This window comes from Pocillopora damicornis, chromosome 14, assembly GCF_964200805.1.
Source record: "Pocillopora damicornis chromosome 14, jaPocDami1.2, whole genome shotgun sequence".
Classification (NCBI taxonomy): domain Eukaryota; kingdom Metazoa; phylum Cnidaria; class Anthozoa; order Scleractinia; family Pocilloporidae; genus Pocillopora; species Pocillopora damicornis.
The window spans coordinates 6,725,990-6,744,404 of NC_142683.1; the positions used below are offsets into that span (position 1 = coordinate 6,725,990).

The 18,415-nt window shown below is 38.1% G+C and overlaps 1 protein-coding gene, 1 long non-coding RNA gene and 1 pseudogene across 3 annotated transcripts in view; all 3 read left to right on the forward strand.

Annotated features, from left to right (window-relative positions):
- Positions 1-18,415, forward strand: part of LOC149034203 (sterol 26-hydroxylase, mitochondrial-like) — a 121,004-nt pseudogene that overhangs the window by 74,805 nt on the left and 27,784 nt on the right.
- The window catches only part of LOC113665516 (uncharacterized), a 74,012-nt gene that overhangs the window by 50,168 nt on the left and 5,429 nt on the right, over positions 1-18,415 (forward strand). The window lies entirely within an intron of this gene.
- LOC149034210 (uncharacterized) lies at positions 6,605-17,390 on the forward strand. 2 transcript variants are annotated; one of them, XR_016182752.1, is made up of 7 exons: positions 6,605-7,011; positions 14,518-14,680; positions 15,193-15,243; positions 15,514-15,590; positions 16,273-16,347; positions 16,666-16,733; positions 17,292-17,390. It is a non-coding gene; the product is annotated as an uncharacterized LOC149034210 (long non-coding RNA). The 2 variants fall into 2 exon arrangements; XR_016182753.1 differs by lacking the exons at positions 16,666-16,733; positions 17,292-17,390 and having other exon boundaries at positions 16,273-16,541.

Below are 18,415 nucleotides of genomic sequence, written 5' to 3' on the forward strand. Positions count from 1 at the left end.
GATGACGCAAATCGCACTTACTGGCAAATGAACAGTCAGAAGCCTATTACCCAGAGCCTCCATACCAATTTTTACTTGAGTCAACCCTGTACCGTATCTTTTTATTTTGATAACTGAAATAGGTGGGGGGTTCTTTAATTTCCTGCGAAAACACGCTGACTTTCCGCGCATTTTTCCATTATTGAAATATTTTCGTGCGACCTGCATGTGACGTAAACAATAGATGACCACAGCTCTCGTATTATGTAAACACCCGCGAAAAACCCCGTGGGAGGTGCTCCTAAAAATAAAAGATACGGGACAGGGTTGACTCAGAGGGTAAGTATGGAAGTTGAAAGCTCCGGGTAATGGACTCCTAGAACAGCTCATAAAGAAATAGTCATCGAGAACAAATAGCTTATCGTTTCAAGACAGAAGCACCAATTCAGTATTGTAACAACTCTTGATTGTAATTTGTTGTTAAAAATCCAACGGTTCTTTTAAAAAAATGTGAAAAGTTAGACGTACAAAACCGAAACACATTTACGTAGATTACATGGCGCCGCTTTAAAAGTAGGATAACAAATATCCGTCTCTCCTTATCTTTCCTTCATTGGAAGGAACATAATAAAGTTTATTTAAGCTTTTGTGATGGACAATGGGAATTAATTTTTTTCATATAACGATTGGAATTCTGCGCGAGGTTGGTGCGTTAGTAGAAAAAAATCCATGGTGAAAAGTCGGGAATTTATCAACATTATTTTTTTGTCCCTTGTCACGCCATCAAACTGAAAATAAACGGACTGAATCGGCTTTAAGCCAAGAAGCATGGAGAAGATTTATACCAATCTGGCAAAGTCTTTCTTTCGGCCTCGATTATTTTGCACTGAATAGGCGATCGCCCAAATTTCGGACAAAATTTGATGGGGCACAGTTTGAGGGGGCCAATTTTGTTCCCTTTCATAAACTGCAAATGTAATTAGCGTAAAGGAAATAAATATTGTTTCTTTTTGTCATAAAAATAATAAGTTGCCCGTTACGTTCTAGCAACGGGTAACCTATACCCATCCCACGGGTCCTATACGCACCCAAGTGCCCATTATACCAAGTAACGGGCTCCTGACCCACCCCAACTACCATTACTATTGGAAAGGGAAACTTCCGGTAAATTCCGAGTAATCAGGAGTACCTTTGAAGGATCTTTGAAGGAAGTTTCGATAAGATTTAGGAAAAGAGTCTGTGGAAAAAACTTGACCTATTCAGAGAAAGGCTTTTCAAGAATTTGAAAAGAATTTTTAAATTCTTGAAAAATATCAATGTGTTATCTTTTATGGGCACAACACTTACCAACCCGGCCGTTCCTATTATTTACAACTTTGTCTTCGATGACGCAAATCACACTTACTGGAAAATGAACAGCTTATGAAGAGATAGTCATCGAGCACAAATAGCTTGCCGTTTCAAGACAGAAGCTCCAATTCAGTACTGTAACAAGTCTTGACTGTAATTTTGTGTTAAAAATCCAACGGTTCTTTCAAAACAATGTATACTGAGACCGGATGTTACCTGCAACCAAAGTGAATTGTTTCATTTTTGCATGCTCACATACATCATCGGTAAAAAAGTTAGACTTACAAAACCGAAATACATTTACGTAGATTAGATGGCGCCGCTTTAAAAGTAAGATAAAAAATATCTGTTTGTCTTTATCTTTCCTTCAGTGGAAGGAACGTGATGAATTTTATTGAAGCTTTTGTAATGGATATTCTAAATTCATATTTTATTTTTCACATAACGGTTGGAATTCTGGACAAGGTTGGAGCGTTAATAGAAAAAACTCCGTGGTGTAAAGTCAGGAATTTACCAACATGATTTTTTGTCTCTTGTCACGCCATCAAACTGAAAATAAATGGACTGAATCGACTTAAAGCCAAGAATCATCGATAAAATTTATATCAATCTGGTAAAGTTTTTATTTCGGAGTCAATAATTTTGCACTGAATATGCGATCGCTCAAATTTCGGGCAAAAATTTTGTTCCCTTTCATAGACTGCAAATGTAATGAGCGTAAAGTTAATTAATTTTGTTCCTTTTTGCCATAAAAATAATAAGTTACCCTTTGCGTTCTGGCAACGGGTAACCTATACCCACCCCACGGTTTCATACCCACCCCAATTATCCCCTACTATTGTAAAGTAAAACCTCCGGAATATTCAGAGTATTCAGCAGTACCTGCCATCAAAGGAAAAAATCACTCGTTCTTTGAAGGAAGTTTCGATGAGATCCACGAAAATAGTCTGTGGAAAAAGTTGACCTATTCAAGAAGGGGTTTTTCAAGAATTTAAAAGAATTTTCAAATTCTAGAAAAGCAACAAGCTACGGAAACCTGGGAACGTTGTTCCGATAACTTGGTCAATATGACAAGGCGCGAGAATATCAGGAGAAATAGAATTTTCAACTTTTGATAATTCGGCTAATCGCCCGGTGCACTAACTGTTCAAGTTTAAATCGTTTGCCCGAATAAAGCGAATATATACACTCAAATAGATGACCGATGTTTTACATTCTTTTGAAAAATTTTCCTTGTAAGCGTGGGTACGGTTCATTATCCACCTTTCACTCCCCTCCCTTAAAGAGGTTTAACTTGTTGATCATCACTTATAAGAAGCTAAGCGAGATCCTCTGAAAAATGAATAGCTCATAAAGAGATAGTCATCGAGCACAAATAGCTTACCGTTTCAAGACAGAAGCTCCGATTCGGTACTGTAAAAAGTCTTGATTGTAATTTTGTGTTAAAAATCCAACGGCTCTTTCAAAACAATGTATACTGAGACCGGATGTTACCTACCGCCGAAGTGAATTGTTTCATTTTTGCATGCTCACATACATCATCGGTAAAAAAGTTTTGACGTACAAAACCGAAATACATTTACGTAGAATAGATGGCGCCGCTTTAAAAGTAGGATAACAAATATCCGTCTGTCCTTATCTTTCCTTCATTGGAAGGAACATAATGAATTTCATTTAAGCTTTTATAATGGACATTGGGAAATCATATTTTTTCACATGACGGTTGGAATTCTGACCCACCCCAACTATCCATTACTATTGGAAAGGGAAACTTCCGGTAAATTCCGAGTAATCAGGAGTACCTTTGAAGGATCTTTGAAGGAAGTTTCGATGAGATTTAGGAAAAGAGTCTGTGGAAAAAACTTGACCTATTCAGAGAAAGGCTTTTCAAGAATCTGAAAAGAATTTTTAAATTCTTGAAAAATATCAATGTGTTATCTTTTAAGGGTACAACACTTATCAACCCGGCCGTTCCATGCTCACATCCGTCATCGGTAAAAAAGTTTGACGTAAAAACCGAAATATATATTCATCAGATGGCGCCCCTTCGAAAGTAGGATAACAAATATCCGTCTCTCCTTATCTTTCCTTCATTGGAAGGAGCATAATGAAGTTCATTTACGCTTTTGTAATAGACATTCGGAATTCGTACTTTTCAAATAACGGTTGGAATTCTACTCGAGGCTGGAACGTTAGTAGATAGCCCTTCGGCTAACTCAGAGGATGTCGGAATTTGATCTTCAGAGTAGGTAGCTTGAAAGAAATCATCTTGTCCAGCGTCGGCTAAAATATCAGTTAATTCGTCGAATTTAGTCAATATTTGGTAGGTCTAAGTGGGATTAAAAACGTTAAACCGACTTTGCCGTCTATGAATGTGGAAATATTCTCCACCATTAGATATGAAATAATGAACAACCGCTAAGCTTATGAGCCAAGTGAGGAAAACGAATGAACTCGCTCCAAGGACAACTGGAGAAGAAGCAAGGAAGTAAATGAATTTATCTGTTTTCATGTTAATTGTCCTGCAGTAATTCGTTAGAGGGAGGAAGCTTTCTCTTCTCTTTTCCTTTGGACCGTCTCTCAGCCTCCGGGTCCTTTTCAAAGAGTAAGCGGAGACAAGCCTGGGGCGAGTAAGAGGAAGCATGTGAGGATGCCGAGCCTCAAATCGATGCTTTTGAACGATTCTTTCAGATTTCTGATGGGATTGCTAAGTTTTCATGACAAGGGAATTTATAGGTATTCAGTAGTTTTTTATGTAGATATTTGTGTTTTTAACCCTTTGAGCCCTGCGAGTGACCAGTATTTAATTTCTCCTCACAAAAATACTGCTGAGTCATTCATTAAGACAATGAGAATAAGGCAAATGATCACCAACTTAAGAACCTTTGATTGTTAAACAAATTCTCCTTGTCAGTACCAGAGGAATTTTACAGAGAAAAGTATGGAGAATATAGATACTGATGTTAGGGTGTAGATAGGTTTAAGTTTCAGATAATGCAAAATGATCAAATTCCTTCTGGCATTAATAACAAATCAGAAAGCACAACTCGCACACCAGTATTTTCAATAAGCGACCCTTTGTTTTGGCAAAAACCAGCTTTTTCTGACTTTATCTGATTTATTGGTTCTAAAAAGAACCGGGGTGGCTCTCAAAAGAACCGTTTGTTTGAAAGCTCGGCTGAGCTCAGCTACTCGTCTTCGGCTTCGCTGTCTGTCTCGAACTCGTTGTCAATCCGCTCTTCTGTGTCTTCTGCTTCTTCTTCCTCATCATCCCAAACCGCATCATCTTCAGTTCCATCGAGAGTTCTGCTGATGCCACAGGATTTTAACGATCTCGTTATCAACTCAACTGGGATCTCTCTCCATGCTTGATCGATCCACCGCAACACCATCTCTTAACTGGGCGCTCGCTTCTATCCGGAAGGCGTGTAGGTAAATGGGCCGTTAACCATCCAGGCTTCGTACTGCGCACGAACCTTTGCTTTGAATGGCTTACTGATGCACTTATCCAGGGGCTGGAGAACTGGAGTGAGCCCACCGGGAATTACGGCGGTATATTGACCATGACTCTCCTTGTAACACATGAAGGGTTAAAGAAGCCAACCGCATTAGACTTAATCCTAATAACATCAATGGGGATCACTGAATTGTAATTCCTTACGTGTGGATGCCTTACCATCAAAAAGCATGGTAGCCGATAACAAAGTGAACCTATCAAGGGAACAACGTCCAGTTCTCAGAATAATAATGAGGATCAAAATGCACCAATGGCAGCGCGCCATAACCCACCAATAACATAAAACCAAGGAGCCACAAATAGCGACACATAGACTTTCAACCTTCCTTACCTGACAAAGTATAGCAGTCGAAACATTGCAATCAATGCACAATTGATTAGCTTGACTCTTACATCTTGGGACAAATGATTAAATCTCAATTCTCAATAAAAACAAAACTTTCTATAACTTTCCATAGCATAGGTAATGGTAAAACAGGTAGGATAAAAATGATTTAAGTAGAAAATTGTATTTGGTATTTTAGTCAGTGAGTCAGTGTCTTTAATAGGTGTATTTAGCGATGCAAGAAAATTGATGGATTTAAATTATATGGATAATAGTGTTGTTGTTTTTTTTTTATTAACTGTCAAAGGGACACTCTTGTTTGACCTTGATTAGTAAATGATGGGTGGCTATGGTTTGAGCTCTTACCCTGGCTATAGTTATAAGGTAAAATATTTTGATAAATACAATGTATGTGAGAAATATGACCTTTCACAAACCTTTTTAGGGAGGCTTCCTCTTGCACAACTAAATTACAGAGATGCCAACTCAAATCTGGAGATTTTTTTTTCAGACTAGCACCCCTCCCGACCGATTTGCCAATGCGGCCCCCTCCGGGTAATTTCAGTTTTGATTTGGACCCCTACAAGCAATTTTGCGGGGAAAACGTGGATATATCTGTCAGGGTCTTCAATTGGTTGAATACTCATCCAATCAGACTCTCGCTTATATAAAGGAAGGGGAAAGGGGAGCGGGAGCCCGGGAGAAGAGGGGACGGAAGAGGGCAGGAAGCGGGAGAACAGGGGGCGGGAAGCGGGATCTATATGAGGGTGGGAAGCGGGAGCAGAAATAAAGAAAGCAATAGTTTGTTCTTTATTACTTGGTATTATTCAGTCAAAAACACTCATCTAGCAAAGATTTGAAATTTCCATTTAACATCCACCAATGCTTAGAAGAAAATTTTGCAATAGTTATTATATTACACAGTGGACTGAGACTTTCGTCTCTATAACGAGATGTCAGAAGCGATGGTCAAACTGTGATAACCAGGCTAGTGAAACCTAGTTTAATTAAGAAAACTGACCTGTAATAACTTTCATCGGGACCCAATTTACAAAAAAATGAACCAGAAAATGAACAAGAATGTTAAGTTTTGGCACAGTTTGAAAGTTACATCCGGGTGTCTGATCCTCTTGATTAACCTGAACACTGGAGCGATACTATGAAGGGTGGGAGTCGGGAGGTAAAGGGGCACAAAAGTACGGGAGGCGGGAGAACGTGGTGCGGGAAGCGTCTGTCTCCCCCTACCACCCCCGCCCCCTTTCCAGGAGTAACAAAAAAGAAACTTTCTTCTTTTTATTCGCAACAAATAACGTGCATCGTGCAAGAAAGTGAAGCCAGAAACTGTAATACAAGCATAAGAAGCCAGATGATTTTAGAATTTTGGAAGATATGGAGCTTAAATCTTAGTTTTTTTGCGGGCAACTGATCCAAACTTCCTTTGATCCGGGAGTTTTGGTCACCCGTAGGGAAGAGCGGGAGATTGACTCTGTATAAGGGAGACACCCCGATAATCCGAGGGAGTTGGCATATATGAAATTAGAGACATTTGATTTCCACAAAGACTTTCCTTTCAAGCTCCGACGCGACTGCGACAAAACACCATATACCCGTTTAAATTTTAAAATTGAGGTGGTCTGGTAACTACTATCATGGGGAAATGGCGCCTTTGCTAATTTTAGATTGTTTTGAAATTTTGCGCCACAATTTTCTCGTCGATCGGGTGATCGGTCAATCAGTTGTACTCTCGTCGACTAAAGAGGACCATTTAATTCTGAGGAGAGTTTTCCGTAGCTGAAATGTCGAGTTTGGAAGGAGCTTTTGCGCCAATTGCCATCCAAAGGTATGCGACTCTCCCTCGGGGATCGATGTTTGACTTATTTTGTAAGTTTCTCTGACACTCGGCAATTTGACTTCCACCCCCAATTCCTTTTGGTTAAGAAGTCGAGCTTTTGAACTGTAGAAAGAGAATATGGGAAGATTTCCGCATAGCTTTATACTTGGATAAAGAAAACAATAGCGAAAACAATAGATTGCCTTTAACACCACGGCTTTATCCAAGAATCATGAGTACGGAGTTTTTCGGAAATCTCCGACTTTCTCTCACACAATCCAAAAGGATCCATGTCTCACAAGAAAATTAAGGATAACATGACATCGAAAGATTACTGCAGCAGTCATAGAGATGATGAATTCTTCAGTACCACTGTTGCATATCAAGGATGAGAAGTTTGACTTCGGAACCGCAAGCTTTGATCGGGTTAATCTAACGCTTCCGCTTGAAAGGCAGTCTATGACGGCGCGTGCCTTCTGTTGTATAGTTGTAGAGTATTGCAGTAATAAACCTAGTGTGGTTTAAAATGCAGAGGGTTAATGAAAAGCTCATGTGGATGTCAAACTTGTGACAAAAGGGAACTTAGAACAGAGTTTGTACACAGGTCAATTGACAGGCTGGGGACAGGGAAGGAATTTAATAGAACAGGTACACTTATTAAATGTGCATCAAATTTATTTTACTTCAAAACTTCACATCTAGTCCACTTTGCATACCTGGCACTATGGATAATACCTACTCCTCTAACTCTGAAAGTATTAGGTTTGAGCCCAGTGGCAACATCAACTTTTTATTTGTCTTTTTTTTGTCTTTTTTTTTTTTTTTTAATTTCAATGTAAATTATTTTTCAAAGGATTTGCTGAATATGTTCAGAGTAAATGCACATGTGTAAATGTGTGATGACTTAGCTGTTATGTTCAAATTGAAAACAATGTTAAAATAAAGAGGTGAGACCCTGAAAAAATTTAACTAAACCCAAAAAAAGTGAATTCGAATCCTAACAAACCTGATTAGATCCGTTCCATGATGGCCAGTGTCAGAACTGAACCAGGATGGGTCACAAGAGATGTAATATGAGTGTCTCACAATAGTCCACCATTTTGAAAACTGTGCAAGGTTTGGGGGAAGGTTTACAGACGTACAGGACACCATGACATAGTGTCTATGGCCCTCCTTAAGAAGGATTACACAGAAGGCACAAAAATGGTGGCTTTAAGTGCATTAATTTCTATGAGGGACTTCCAGCCCACTCCACAGGCCACTCAAAACTCATTACACAAAGAGGGTTTTGTTCCCAGGTTATGCTGGAGGAACAAACTACAGGAGCAAAGCTCTTTTGCATGTATCAGTTGGCTATATTTCAACCTCTGAGGCAGAATTTTCATCCCATAAAATGAAATGGGCCATTAGATTAACCCAGGTATTTCAAAGGGTGGATAGCCTCTATCCAACGGTTTAATAGCTATTCAGTGGATAATTGTTTTATAAAATGTATTGCATTATTCAATAGATAGAGATTTATCCAGTTAATAGAGATCTATCCAGTTAATAGAGATTTATCCAGTTAATAGAGATTTATCCAGTTAATAGAGATTTATCCAGTTAATAGACATATATCCAGTTAATAGTCATTTATCCAGTTAATAGACATTTATCCAGTTAATAGACATTTATCCAGTTAATAGACATTTATCCAGTTAATAGACATTTATCCAGTTAATAGACATGTATCCAGTTAATAGACATTTATCCAGTTAATAGACATTTATCCAGTTAATAGACATTTATCCAGTTAATAGACATTTATCCAGTTAATAGACATTTATCCAGTTAATAGACATTTATCCAGTTAACAGACATTTATCCAGTTAACAGACATTTATCCAGTTAACAGACATTTATCCAGTTAATAGTAATATCCACCTTTTGAGCAACTGGGGCCAGATGAAAAATTGGGTGTAAGGTCTTGAGGTTAATTGAACAAACCTGAAAATGCTCATCTGCATGTACTGGTTGTACAAATTGAAACATGCCCCAAGAGCAAAACCCTCTGAGTATAATGATGGTAACTACTCTATGCATAAATAAATGTTAGAAAGGCAATAAAGGCCTACTGGTATAGAAAATCGGAAGAGCTGAAATCTAAGCCCAGCGAGTTTTTTAACACATTCAGGCCATTCATCAGTACAAAGACAAAAGACACCAATGCTATATGTTTGAAATCTGAAGATGGCGAGGTCGAGAAAGACCAAACTGTGGTGGCTGAACTCCTAGCAGGCCATTTTAATACGGTGGCAGCGAATATAGGAGGCAACCATATCACCAGCCTAACCGAGAATGATCATAGGAACCACAGTAGTGTCAAGGCTATTGAAAGCGGTTACAAGGGGAATAAATTTCATTTCAAAGAATTTAACAAAGAGGAAGTGCAGTGTGCTCTTAAAAATCTCAATGTAAGAAAGTTGTATGGGTGGGATGTGACAGCACCACCAAAACTCTTTAAGGGAGTGGCTGAAGGAATTGCACCATCCCTGACTAGACTTTACAATAACTGTATTGACTTAGGCGAGTGGCCATCTGAATGGAAGAAAGGCGAATGGACCCCTCCCAGGTAAAAATATAAGGTGGGATCCCGCCAATCCCACCTGGGATCCCATGTGTGTCCCAGGTGGGATCCCGCCTTTTTCAGGTGAGATCCCGGGTGGGATTATGGAACATCCCGCATGGGATCCCACCTGGGATTATGGAACATCCCGCATGGGATCCCGGGTGGGATTATGGAACATCCCGGGTGGGATTATGGAACATCCCGCATGGGATCCCACCTGGGATTATGGAGCATCCCGCATGGGATCCCACCTGGGATTATGGAACATCCCACATGGGATCCCACCTGGGATTATGGAACATCCCGCATGGGATCCCATATGGGATCCTGCCAATTGAAGTTGGGATCCCGCCTTAAATTCCTAATAGCATCCCACCTGGGAAAGCACATCCCGGGCAGGATTAAACCTAGAATCCCACCAATCCGTCTTAGGATCCTGCCTCAAATTTCAGATAGTTTCCCACCTGGGAAATCATATCCCAGGCGGGATTGCATCTGGGATCCTGCCAATCCCAGTTTAGACCCTGCATAAAATTACAGATGGCTTCCCACTTTCAGAAAAATCCTTTGAGGGATCCTGTTAATCACTGGAGACCACAGATTTATGAAATGTACTGGATAGGATATCTTAAAATTAAGAGGATAAAATTTTCTAGGTGAGCTATAGACCCCATCAATCCACTGAGGGTCCAAAACTTTCCAACTAGCTATAGAACATACTGACACCTCCAATGGGATCCCATTGTCTTACCAAGCTATTGATCATAAATGATTCAAACAGTACATGAATACACAGACTATATGTGATAAAGATCTCATAATTTATTTGCAATGAACCAGCATGTGTTTGACTTGTTTCATTAACAAATTTCTTAACCGAACATTCTTAAAGAATAACAGCAAAACTCAGCATATTACTTTTTTTAAGCAGACCATCTACAGTGTAATAAGGCTCAACGTTTAAAAAAATTGGCTGTTGTGTATCAAAGAATAAAAGAAAGACAAAACCTCAATAATTCATGTTATCAAAATTTTGACAAAGGTACTGATTGAAAGTCTGCTCTCTCTTCAGTCGCATTTTTCAAAGCAAAGCAAGGTCAGAATGTTCCCAAATGTGACTAAAGTAATCTTGAAACCTTACTCATAGATTTATTTCATTGTAAAGTGTAAGCTTAGGAAACTGCAGTATGCAAGCGACCAATTCGATTCTCAGAATTATTTGAGTTTCAGTTGCGCTGAGTGTTAGGTAAGATTAATCCAAGCCGTTATTTCTATTCTTTGATAAGATTTTGATCACGTAACGAATATGGCAATTTGTACTCACCACAAACTTCTAAAAATCCTAGCTTTAAATGGCCACTCGATCGTTGTTTGAACCAGTCGATATGTCAACTGTTAATTGTCCCTTCTTTTAAGTTCACGGCGCCAACGACTTTCTTTTCATTTAAAACACTCACGCTGTTCTCGTTTTCCCATTAAACCACAATAAAACCAATCTTTAGAAGTGTTATATTAGGCAAAACAGTTGGGAAAAGAAACAACTTGAAGCAAGAGCGGTTAACCGATGAAAAGTACATTCAAAGATGAGCGCCAAATAGAGTTTTCTTTGTTTCCGATTACGGGCATGATCACGTGGACCTTTTAGCAAAGAGAATCCGCTGGCTTGACCCATTGCAGTCTCAAGAGAAGCGCGCAACATTATTCTGTCTCTTCTGACCGGTTCTCCTCTCTTAGATGGTGCATACCTTGGATTCATGTTTTGATGATGACATAAATAATGATGTGAATTCACTCTATGTAGAAATAATCGACAAGAATCGAACAAGAATGCACGATTTGTGGCCGAAAGTTTTCGAGGAAAGAAAGACTCGAAACCCACTTGAGTTATGTTCACGGCGAAGGTGAGAAACAACACAAGCCAATAACATTAGGAAGTATAAGAGATACCTAGATGATCACAGTGTACCAGTACCCAAATCAACAAGGCTTGACCACAACAAGCGTTCAGCAACACGTTTCAACACAGTTAGCCATCTCGATTCCTCAGTCGGTCTTTCCAGTGAACTAGCAGTGGTGCCAACAGAGTCAAGTGCGTCTCATAACGGAGAAAACATTTGCACGAGAGACAGAAGCAACTACATGCGATTACAGAGGTGCATTGGAATTCTCGTCTGCAAATGGTTATGCACAGTCCGAAGCGTTACCGAGCTTGGAAAGGGGTGGAGAGAACGAAGATACAAGGTTGTCATTTTATACTACAAGTACAATTTTATACCAGACCTACAAGGTATAGAAAAATTTTGTTGATCTCTGACACAGAGAAGAACAACAAGTAAACTTTAGAGCTATTATTGAACTGTGACTTGTACTTTTCATTTGTATGTAAAGAAGGAATTGTATTTTGCACCAAAAATATAAAGAAGTAATATTTTTTAGGAGGTCCAGTGATTGGGACATTTAAGAAATTAAGTTATGAAAAGAAACTCGGTTTGTACTTCTCACTACTAACAAGTCTTGTTTTAAAAACATTTTCAGATCAGAGTTTCAAATAAAGCAAATTGAAGAAGTCATTTAAAAGGTGTATTTTCTCAAAGGGAACAGTGACCACCTCTGTCTTGTCTGCATGCCAAATATTTGCGGAGTGTGTGGATGATCCATAAGTATTGGAACTCTCACAAAAATGTTTTGTAAGAATAAAAACAGCAAAACAATATTTTCGTAGCTGGGATAAAGAATCCCAGGTGGGATATGTAAATCCCGACCAGGATCCCGGGTAGAATGCATAAGTCCCACCTAGGATCCCGGGTGGGATGCAGGAATCCCGCATTAAATGCGGGATCCCAGGTGGGATCAAATTTTCATCCCAGGTGGGAAAGGTGGGATCCCACCACCTAAGGCGGGATCCCGCCATTCCCATCTGGGATCCTGGGTGGGATTGCCGGGATCCCGCCTATATCCCGCCTGACATTTTACCTGGGCTGTATTTAAAAAGGGAGACAGACAAGACAAATTGAACTATCGTCCAATCACTTCACTTATATGTGTGGACAAGATTTTTGAACACTTACTCAGCAAACAAGTGACCAGACATTATGACCCTGCTCTGTACCACAGGATGACAGCTTATAGAAAACAACACAGCTGTGAGACAACCCTGCCGATGTTGATTGAAGACTGGAGGTCTGCAGTGGACAGAAAAGAGCTGGTAACAATATTATCTGCTGACATGAGTAAAGCATTTGACTCGTTAAGCCATTCACTCACTCTAAAAAAGCTGGATGCCTACGGTTTTAATAGCAGTTCACTTGAACTGATTAGATCATTTTTTGATAGCAGGCTAAACAGAGTAAAAATAAATGGCCACACGAGTGAATGGAGACTTCTGGAACGTGGTTGTCCTCAGGGATCGTCATTTGGCCCTCTCCTCTGGAACATGTTCCAAAATGATATGGCATTTCATATCCCTGACTCAAACCTTACGCTCTATGCTGATGACCACCAATTATATGTGACAGGAAAAACCTATGAAGAAGTCGAATCTACTCTAGTGACTCAGGGTCAACAAGCACTGTTATGGTAGGGACAACTTCCTCTTGGCAAATCCAGATAAGTTTCAGTCTCTTACGATTAACCCAAGAAACATAGATGCAGATAAGAAGGGCAGCGTTCTCACCATCGCCAATGACGCGATCAGGAAAACTGAAGAAATCAAGCTATTAGGAGTAAATATAGACAAGAACCTTAACTTTACACAACACATTAGCGAAATATGCACTAAAGCCAGCCAGAAAGTAGGAGTCCTCATGCGCTTGCGCAACCTAATACCATGCCAAGCTAAGCTCATACTGTATAAAACAGCTATAATGCCACATTTAACATAATGTCATTTAGTCTGGAACTTTTGTAAATCTTCAGATGGGCGCAAAATCGAACGCATCCAAGAGCGAGCCCTGCGTGCGGTCTTCAAAACAACAACAGAGACATATGAGGAACTTCTTAAGCGTGCTAAGTTACCTACGCTTCATAATAGGTGAAACAGAGAATTAACTCTGAAGTGTAAATTAAAGTGCTATTTAAACCCATGAATAACCCACCGGGCGTTAGCCCTAATAAAGGGAAACAGGGAACCACACGAGGCAAAGAAAAAATCTTTTGACCTCGGTGGGAATCGAACCCACGACCTCCGGATTTGATCTACCGTTACTCTGCCGACTGAGCTACGAGGTCGCACAGAGAAAGTCGGGGACGATTTAGGATGGTGAATCGCGGCGAAGAGAAAGTAAGGGTACATATGAATGTTGTGCCGCGTAGCACTGGGAACACAAATGGTGAAACAGAGAATTAACTCTGAAGTGTAAATTAAAGTGCTATTTAAACCCATGAATAACCCACCGGGCGTTAGCCCTAATAAAGGGAAACAGGGTACAAGTACAGGGTACCACGTGGTACAAGTATTTTTATGTTATCTGAACATTGTTAATATTTCTGAAAATTTTTAAATTTTAATGCATAGTTTATCGGCTATATTGTTACTTATTATGATACTGTACATAGTTTTTTCTATTAATTTAGTAATAGTAGGTGTCCCCAATTAGCTCTATGAGCTAAATACATTGACACGGTAATAAAGATTTTATTATTATTATTATTTTTTTTTTTATTTTTTATTTTTATTTATTATTATTATTATTATGTTATCCTGCATTCACACATTCACAGTTCAGTTCTTCTAGATTCACACATACTACATTTGCAACCCATGGTGCCACACACAATTGGAATAATTTAAATGCTGAGTGAAAAACAAGAAGAAATAATTTTCTGCCCTTACTATTGCACATAATTTATGTGCTTTATATAAAGAACAAAGTGGGATAGATAATTACTTTATTTATTCTGAATTTCAGGGGAACTGGCAGCCATTACAGAGGATATATTAAACCAACTGAAGGATTTATCAGTACCCAACTGTCAGGGGGACTCAGGGTACTATATCAAAAGCTTGAAGAAAAAGACAAGGCTTGTGTAAGGAAGAAACTCTACTGTTCAAAGCGACTACAATACCAAAAGGTTTAGTATGATTCTACAGTGCTGTCAATTTCACTTCCACTCTCCTAAGTTCTACTGAGTAAACAGGGAGATTCACTATCAGCTAACTCATCCACTGGGTGTATTTTGGTACATATTACTTGTACAACTCTTTACACTTATTTGAAAGGAGGAAAACAATAAGAAAAGTATTTGAATTTGCAAATGAGTCAAACCTCTCGTTAGAACATTAGGAAAAAATCCTTTCTGTCATTGGGGGAAATCAAGTGGGGAATTTTTCTTGCATATACTGTTCAGAAACAAGACAAGTCATGTTTCAGTCTTATCTGAAAGGATGAGTGGATGATAGATTTTTTATTTTTTGATTTTGAACATGAGGATGGTTGATAATTACCGCGCATCAGCCCATAACTCTGCAGCCTAGTTTTGATTTGTTTTAATTATGTAAAAATCAACACAGGAGAACCAGAATGTGTACACACACTAGCTGCGATGACATTTTTATTTTTTTTTATTTTTTATTTTTTGCTCAGTATTAGCATCACAGACCGGCAAAGATGGCAAATTCAAGCCTTGTTACCCAGGTTACTTCTCTGTTTCAGTTCAGTAGCTGCATCAATTACACTGAAGATTTGCAATCACTATATAAAAGCATGTTTCTGTAAAGCTACAGTTATCTTGTGAATTCAAAATTTTAAAACAGTAAATTAAAAAAGGTGTTTAAGCATGTGTAGCTTGGACTAAAGAAATATGACACTAAAATAAATTGTTATGGCAAAATTTATCAAATGAATACATTTTGTTTTCAATTTTAATTGCTATTGATTTCTTCTTTATAATTTTCTTTCTGGTAGTTCCATTGCTTGCTGGAAGATACAAATTTATTCAAGTTATTGTTGAAGGGGAATCATCACTCTTGATTTCAGGAGAGGTAAGGTATACAAAATGCACATACAGACTGGAAATTATGGTTTTTAATTACAGTGCTGTAATTGTCACTGAAAATACCTGTCAACTTTATACCTACATTTATATGAATTTTTCCCTAGAGTGACTTACTGGTACATCAGTTTTTGACGAACTTATTAATTACTTTCAGCATAATTGGTTAAAAACTTGCCACTTAACCCTTTAACTCCCAGAGGTGATCAACAAGTAACTTCTCCCTTTAATATCTGTACATTATATAGCAAACAGGTAATGAGATACTCAAACTGATCAGGAAGAAGTTGTTGTCTTGATCTAACACCAAATTCTAGTAATTAGTTTAATAGAAAAGATGCAGCAGCTAGAGGGGAGAATTAACAATCTGATCTAAGGAGTTAAATGGGAAAAGACATTCAAAGGTGTTTGAAATGCAATTCAGAGGTGTATGATATGTTTCAAGATAACCTCTTCCATAACTGCAAAGGTCCATTCCTTCTAGAAACAGCCCAAAACATTTGAAACCTAAGGGCCTGTGCTGCTTAATTCCATTCTCAGCCTCTATTATAAACAATAGTTTGCTCTCTGGTGATGGAACTTATTTTGTGATTGGACCAAAACTGATCAGTTCACTCTGCATGCATGTATATTCACCAGAGCTTACATTCATAATAATTTTCTTTATAAAGGATACTTACCATTTTGAAAAGAAGCAAGTTGCTATGAAGATAATGAATTTGGATTATTCCAGACTTGGAGCTCAGGTACACTGTATCTGTCTATAGAGTTTAATATGCGTATACAGCTGTAAGTGATAATTACGTTTCAGACGAGCAAGCTACAAATGAATCTGTAATAGGCAGATCTGAGAGTGCTGCTGAAACTGCAACTTCTGAAAAGAGCTTGCATGCAAGCATGTGCACCTTGACATGAGGTATACATTGTCAGTGGAAACTGTACAAGATGTAGAGTGCATGTTCATGAAAAGATCTTTGGGCTGATTTCCTACAAGGTAAATTAGGTTAACTTACTATCCACTTTGTATTACATGAGTTTACTTTTTATTTACAAAATTGTTGCAGGGGGCAGATTAAATTCAACAGCTCAACAAGGCTGATCATCTCCATGTTCCAGAACTGTCCAGTTGTTTGTAAGTCATGAATCCAATCCTTTTTGAGTACTGAATCACATGAAACAAAATATATGCTTGTTGTTAAATAGGACTGATTTTATACAGTCACTGTAAGTATCACTCCACCTTTTTGATACCATACGAAAAATCATGAAAAGAGAAGAAACTGACCCTACTGAAGGACAAAAATGATGTAAACTCAACAGTATTAAACACCACTGGCCCTAACTGACAAGGCAATTCAACCAATGACCTTGGATTGAGAATGGTGAATGCTTTGCCTTTCATCCATCAACTTGACGTAGTGGTGCAAACTAGGTTTTTTGCATGTCAACACTTAATTGGCAGTATCAAACATGCATAAAAAATCATTGTAATTTACTTGTATGCAGTTACAGCTTTTCTTGTAAAACACCACAGTTTTAATGATTTCCAATTGGTTCTTTGTTTTACAATAATTGTAACATAGCACTGATATATTTGGTACATGAGTACAAGAATGTATTCTATGTAGAGGACCCAGTTCACTGACCTTACATTTTTGCCAATTTGACATATTTGCTTGTGGATTTTTAGAATGTTTTCAGTTTTGAGGGCCATTACTGCTTGGTTTTTGAGCTGTTGAGACCTTGGCCACTCCATCAATACTTTCAGGTTGGTTAAATTATAAACAGTGTAATTTAGTATTATCAACGGAGCTGATAATGTAAATTGGCCTCTGTTAAGAGTTTCAAAGCTGTTTCAAGCATTAGCCCTCTGTCAAAGGGATTGGTGAAGGGCTAACATTCAAAATGTCAGCTTTGAAACTCTTTGGTGGCTAATTTACGTTATCAACTCAATTAATAATACCAAATTACCTTATCGTACTCGCCCACTAATACAGTGCCACAGTTTGCTTTAGAAATTTAATTACTGGCTTTATTGAATTATAAACATGCTGTTAAGGAATCCAAGAGCTTTCCCTTTAAATCAATTGTTATACTTTGTAGTAACTCTACGTATTATATTTTAAATCATCTTCTTTACAGAAATGTCAGTTTGATAACAAGGTAAGAGTATTTAATGTATTACCATCTGTGCATTGTATGTTTTCATTGTTAAATTTATTGTCAACTTTGTTAAAAACATGACTTAATGTACATGTACAGAGTTTTGGCAAGATCATCATCTAACCACATACATTCTGTAATATCAGTCACTCAACAGTGTTTTCTTGATTTTGTTTACTAACAGGATGAAAAACTGAAAGTCATCAGGAAAATTAAACTTTTCAAGTGAGCAAACCTTTTTTTTTAATTCTTATAACTACTTTTGATTCAAGTTATTTCAAATAAGATTGCATCAGTTTTCTTTTGTCAGCTATAAGAACTTACAAAGACCATTTTTAAGTTACCTTTCATGAAGATGAAACTTGTTGTGCGTCAAATTTATTGAAATCAAAATTATTATAATAGTTTTTTTTAATAAATCGATGTGGTTATTTTCTTTTAGCTCTCACAAGCTCTTGGATTCCTAGGGAGGTAAGATTATGGATAGGTGTTCTTTTTCGACTCTCTAGAATTACTCATCTGTACCCACAAGTGGCTTCATTTTATTTCATTGTCAAGGGACTCTTCTCTTGCCCATCTTTTGGTGATGCCACCATGTTGTTCCAGGTTGGAAGTGGGATGTTTATTCTGAATTTTGGCAAATAGAAGGGG